The following is a 7,083-nucleotide window of genomic DNA, read 5'->3' as shown; positions in this document are numbered from 1 at the left end:
GCCGAGTGCTCATACATAAATGACAGAAGGGGCTGTTTATCAGTATCCTCTAAATATAACACATATGAGTGTTTTCTGATCTGAACATCTGATTTGTCAACTAAACTACCTTCAGTTGTCAGAAGATCATGGTCATGCAAATCAATTATTCTTACATTAAAAGGACTTTTTAACCAGATAAACCCAGGAACTCATGAGCCCTGCACTGCTAGAAGCAAAAAAATTATTGCCTTTACTCTTATTCTTCTTTTCATTTTTACATTTTTGGTATCATAAAATATTACACTTAGGATTTCTACAGTCAATAGAAGATACTAGAAGATTTTGCTGATGTTTGCAACATTAATTTAAAAGTAAATAATAAATGTACTCAAGAAAGGCTTCAGCAGCTTTTGGGCTCAGATTTCCAATTGTCCTTTGGGTAAAGTATTTGCAGAAATAACTGTCATCAGTTGGTTATCACCTCTATGTGAGGAGCTTTCTAGTGTAAAAACATTAAAGAGGTTTTTGGGAGAAAAACAACAGCATTTTCTGCTTTGACCAGCTGCTGATGTTGCTTGATTATACACGTTTGAAACTTTATTGTGTTATTGTCTGACTGTTTGTGTTCTTATATTATTGGTGTATTTTCTTTTTAATACAAGTAAAGATGACTTGTTTGTCTCAGTGTGGTTTGTGTTCTGCTGCTCTGATTGATGATAACAAATGTAGGATGTATTTTTTTAAATGTTGCAGAGAGGAAGTGAATGTTAAAAATGTTCTTACAGTGTGAATTTAAACACTCTGCAGGTAAAAACCTCAATTTAGAAGAAGATGAAAGATTTCAGAAACACCACAATTTAAAAACTGGTTTGTTTTATTAACAAAAACAACTTCATAAGAGAAACTGATAATAAAACAAACAGCAACAATAAAGTAATACAACTATTAAATATAAAATCTACATTATTAAATAATATGTATTAATTATTAAATTAGTAAATGTAATTTTATAAAATATTAATAGTATTATTAATTTGGGTTTTGTTATTCAATGAATCATCAAGCACGAGGGGATAACAGTGGAGGCCCAAACAGAACAAGGTAATGAAGGCTTGGTGACTGTGTTCAGCAGTGATTCAGCTTCATCTGGAGACGCTGTCAGAGAGAGCAGAGGAGCAGAGCACTGACATTTCTCACTGCAACTCCAAACATTTGACTCCTTTTGTGTTTCAGAGCTTCCAGCTCCAGCAGCCTCCTGTCCTCCAGAGAGAGAGCCAGCAGACCTGCCAGCTCTGCAGCAAGCTGACTGTAAGATCACCTGCTGCCTCTCTGCATGCTCTGACAGCTCCAATGTCCTGCTGCAGTTAGGGCTGCATATCAGTCTGTTCACTTTAGAACAAGTTTAGGGAGTATATCTTAAAGCTCCACTCATCAATAGTTTTATATTAAGAATGAATCTAATGACTAAATGAGCTTTTTAGCCTTGTTTGTTGACTTGTTGTATTTAATAAGGGCCTTTGAGCTGTCAGTCAAACTGTAGTCGACCCCTGTCTTCATGTAAAGCTGGTCGTCCCGTCTGGAAAAGTCCAAGTTCTACTGAAGAAAATGTGATGATATTGTGATGAAATGTCCACAGTTGAACAGACTGAAACAGTGTGGAGAGAAGACTGACTTTATTATGTTCATTGGTTTGTGTTTAATACATTCTGCAAAGTTAAATTTGTCTTTTTTTAATTCATAACTGTGATATTCTCAATAAACTGTAACATCATCACGTTTGTGGTTTATGAAGATCTTTGTCTTTTGTTGATTTTTCTTTAAAATTTGTATTTGTACTGATTTTAATGCATTATGCCCCAAAAATACAGTGTATTTGTAAATAAAGCCTTAACAGTTACTGATTATATAATTTTATTGTAGTGTTATGATACTCTAGTTTATTTCCAATAAAGATTAACCTCTGAATGTACAATAAAAAAACTACAATTCAATTATAACTATGGTTAAATCATTTACATTTTTATCATTTTCTTTAGTTAATTATCTTGTTTTTATTGAATTTTGCAACATGTTATACAGTTGTCATTTTTTGTGATAATCTCAGTAATATATCCAGTCATTTGCAAATAAGCTGCATTTTCTCTTATTGTAGATTTTGTAATATTAGAATTACAATTGAATATATCTAACATAAATGGAAGGAGTCTCTGTCTGTCTCTCTACACCTTGTTTTTCCAGCACATCCCACGAATGCTTGATCAGATTGAGATGTGGGGGATTAGGAGGCCAAGGCAACACCTTGAACTCTTGATCATGTTCCTCAAACCATTCCTGAACAGTTTTTGCAGTGAGGCAGTGTGGCATTATCCTGCTGAAAGAGGCCACTGCCATCAGGGAATACCTTTTCCATTGTCTGTGCTGGCATGAGTGTGTTTGGTTATTAGCAATAAATAATAATGATCAGAGATAATGATTAATTATTAAATCAAGAAATTATTAATATTAATTAATAATACGAGGCATCAATAAGGTACTCTCATAAACAATTTAGTTCACTTAGTAGAGCCGATATCTGGGATGTCAACATCCACGAGTGAACAGTGACGGTTTAATCCAGAGTTCTGACTCTCAATCAGCCACTTATCACAATAAATATGTACAATAATGACAAAAGACTTCTCTTTAAAGCTATAACTGTGTTCATTAATCTCCACAAGAAACAATAAAGTCAACAAATGTTTCAATTAACAAACACTATACTACCAACAAATCCTAATCAAACAATACACACAGAACAGCAGCTGTGTACGGTCAACCACATGTAAGCAGAAGCATGTGTGTGTGGATGACAAGATGGCGGACATGATCTGGCCAGATGACGTCACGCGACCTAAGATGGTGGATGTGATCTGGCGAGAGGACATCGAACGAGATCCAACATGGCTGGCATGACTTGAGGAAGTCATGTCACGTAAGAATCAAGTGGAGGATGTGACCGCAGCGTTTCTGTTAAACAATAGCAAGATGGTGCCAACCGATGGTCGGTGTCTCGATTTCACCCAATTCAACTTATCAAACACACGTGTCTGATGGTAGATGACGAGGGGCAGAGTGGCTCTGTGTCACAGGCTCTGTGTCACACGCTATCTGACTGTCAGATGTGTAATAGAGGTGCGTGTATGGGTGTGTGTGTGTGTGTGTGGGTGGGTTAGTAGCGAGAGAGGGAAGAAAGAGGAGGAAAAAACGATTCTCGGCAGGGTCCCACAACCGCAGTGGTTGCTTTATCTACAGAGAGCGTGCATACGGACGGTAAACGGTACGCATGTTGTCAACTTACTTTTCACTCGTGGTGGCACAAACACAGCAGACAACACAAATAATCTAGAGTGGTGAAAACAAACTAAACATGCAGCAACTTCAAATACTCCTCAGAGTATAGCAGGCAAAAGGACTCGGCGGCCCGTCAAATCACACAACAAAATACAAGCAACAAGCTTATTAACACATAAAATCTAATACAGTCTCTGCCAAGACGACTTCTAACTTTTATCGTTCTTGGAAGTGAATCGATGTGTTCAGCACAGGTCCTACAGTGAGTGTTCCTAGCGGTGCCGTCCTTAGTTCCTCAAGGCTGATGGTGGCTGGTAGTCGACCCAGTTGATAGACAGCCAGGCACAGAAGTTATCCGCATCTCTGTGAAGAAATCTTTTTTCCTTCTGCAGCCACAGTTAAAACAGTGGGTTGCAAACAGCGGTCTCTCTCTTGGATCTGGTGATTGTGTTCGGGTGAACATGGGGCAAAGTCGGTGAGGGGAATTACACGTGCACAGGGTTACCTCCTTTAGTAAACTGGCTCACGGAGAAAGCAAAGCTTCTTTCAGGCACGGTTACAATGTAAAGGCAATGATGAATTCTAAAGCCTCCTGGTCAGGCTTCAGAGTTTACATGTAGGCCTGCCTTTGTCTGACCCTATGGTTGAGGCCCAACACCATGAAGGGGTGTACTTGGTCTGCAACAATGTTTAGGTAGGTGGTACGTGTCAAAGTAACATCCACATGAATGCCAGGACCCAAGGTTTCCCAGCAGAACATTGCTCAGAGCATCACACTGCCTCCACAGGCTTGTCTTCCTCCCATAGTGCATCTTGGTACCATCTCTTTTCTCTTAAGAGTTAGTGACGGTGGGCTTCAGGCTGCAGCCAGTGAGTCGTCCTCAAATTAAAGTTTTCATTTGATGAATGTGGGTGCTGATATACTAAATTTAACTGAATGGGTTTTATTTGTATAAAGAAAAGAAAAACTATGGTATTGACGGTGGGCAAGTAATGTAATTGGTGTCTGTCCCAACACTGTGTAACACTGGTAACATCGACAACTGTTGCAAGCCTACTGTCCACATGATGTAAAAGAAAACATGATTCATCAGACCAGGCCACCTTCTTCCATTGCTCCATGGTTCAATTCTGATGCTCACATGCCCATTGTAGGTGCTTTCAGCGGTGGACAGAGGTCAGCATGTTCTGACACCTGTCTATCATAGCCAGCATTGATTCTCAGCAATTTGTGCTACAGTAAGTCTTCTGAGGGATCGGACCAGATGGACTAGCCTTCGCTTCCCACGTGCATCAGTGAGCCTTAGGTGCCCATGACCCTGTCACAGGTTCACCGCTTGTTCTTCCTTGGACCACTTTTGCTGTTTTGGAGATGCTCTGACTCAGTCATCCAGCTATCACAATCTGTCCCTTGTCAAAGTGGATCAGATCCTTACGCTTGCTCATTTTTCCTGCTTCCAACACATCAATTTCAAGAACTGACTGTTTACTTGCTGCCTAATATATCCCACCCCTTGACAGGTGACATTTTAATGAGATAATCAATGTTATTCACTTCACCTGTCAGTGGTTTTAATGGTTTGGCTGATCAGTGTATCTTCTACCTTAAAACGTTACACTCTGGTGGCTTGAATGAAGAATTAGATATGACTTGTTACTGTCACTCCATCTTATTGTCTTTCTGCACCGGTGGGTCCTATTCCCAGTGTAAAAGCTAACATTTGTATGTTTATATGTCAGTATGGGTATGAGTATGTTCATGCTATGGAATTATATTATCCTAATGACTTTGTAATGACTTGATCTGCTAGAAATTGGCTTCATGGGTGTTCAAGCCCTGGATCATTGATTAGGTGCACCTGTAGAGTAACCCACATACAGGGTGACTCATCATGCATGTTTCGTTTTGCACTGAGGAAAGTTCAACATGGACTGAAACATTTGCACTCTTGCACTGTATGCACTTTTTGACATTGTTTCACAATCTGTATGGCCTGTAATGTAACAAATAGAAATATTTAAAATCTAGACTTTAGTTTGAATTCTTTTTTGTTCTCTGTGTGTGAGTCCTTCCTTGCTGCACGATCGACTCATCAATAAAACCGACTAATCGTTGCAGTTCTTGTTATTATTAACATTTGTTCTCACACTTGCTTCTCCTGCTAAGATAAGTCACAATGTCTGATGTGAGAAAGGTCTGTTGGTACTAGTAGTAGTAACAGTACTAGTAAGTCTGATTATATAACACAGTTCATACAGTGAGGCAGTTTCATTGTGCTTTGGAAACACTTTAAAAAAGAATTAGAAACACAAGAAAGTGTCAAAGTAAAAAGTGAAATTAAAACAATATTGAATGAAACTATATGTACACATGATATATACACACACACATATATAACAAATATACTCTTTATTAACATTTGGGGTCATGAAAACAAAAGTTTGAAGAGACTAGTAGTAGTAGAAGCAATGTGTTGTTGCAGCCACATGAGGGCAGCAGTGTAAAGGTTTCATTACTGACAGCTCAGCACAGAGCAGATAGAGGTAATATAATATAAAGTGGAGAATGAGATGTAAACTACAGGTTTAAAGTCTAATAAAATGTTGGAACAATATAAATAATATATAATATAATGTGTAAAATATATTATAAACATTATATAATAAAAAGGGAGAGAGTTACATTTGGTTTTGCTCCTGAAAACAGCTGAACATGTAGACTGGTGCAGGTTGTATTTGGTACCAACCTTTTATTTAATAATCATGAATAAATATTCAGTTATTTAAAAATAAGCTGCATTTTCTCTTATTGTAATATTAGAATTATTATTGAATATTATACACAAATTAACATTAGAATATTAGACTTAAAACAACTCTGAAATAAAAACATAGAAGATAATAATGAATCTGAAAAACATATTTTTAAATACAATTTTCTTTGTATCAAAGCATATGAACCTGAAAGTTATTATTATTATTATTATTATTATTATTATTATTATTATTATTATTATTATTATTATTATTATTATTATTATTATTATTATTATTATTATTATTAAGAATAACAACAAAAGTTTCCAAAAATATCAAATCTGTCAGGATGAAATTTGAGGAAATGTGTCTAAACTCAGTGTTAAAAGAGAGCGTCAATGAATGCATGATACCATCAGATGATGCAGGAAATTCAATTCATTTATTAAAGGGGATTAAATAAATATAAGGGGAACATTTAAAGGTTAAAATCACAGTTCAGAAGGAGCTTTGTGGATTTGTAGTTTTTTTTTATTTTCATCACATCTGTTCTACAAACAACAGAGAACAATCTGTGTTGCTAAATTCACCACCAACCTGAACGTGTTTGTGGTTCCATGAATGTTTTTGTGTTTTGTTGTGTCCCAGATTTTTGATCTGCTGCCAGATTAAAATCAAGATGAAGAAAGTGAAAGTGAAGCACACAGAGAAACAGAGATGTGGAGGAAAACATATGATTAAAAAATAAGAGTCAAATCATTTTAAAAACCAGTTGAGATAATATCAGTCCGTCTCTGCTCTCCATCACTTTCACTGTTAAACTAATATGAGTTTGTGTTTCTGCTTCTTTTAAATGCAGCTGTAATGATTGTAAATATTTGAATAGAGCTGATAAATTCTCACATTAACACATGTGAACAATCAAACAGTGATGTGTCAGTGACGTCCATCTCCATGGTAACTGTGTACAGCCTGTTGCTCCTCCATGCAGAGGAAAACCACACAGCAGCAGCA

The sequence above is a fragment of the Thunnus maccoyii genome, chromosome 12 (assembly GCF_910596095.1).
Source record: "Thunnus maccoyii chromosome 12, fThuMac1.1, whole genome shotgun sequence".
In the NCBI taxonomy this organism is placed as follows: Eukaryota; Metazoa; Chordata; class Actinopteri; order Scombriformes; family Scombridae; genus Thunnus; species Thunnus maccoyii.
This window is presented reverse-complemented; position numbering follows the sequence as displayed.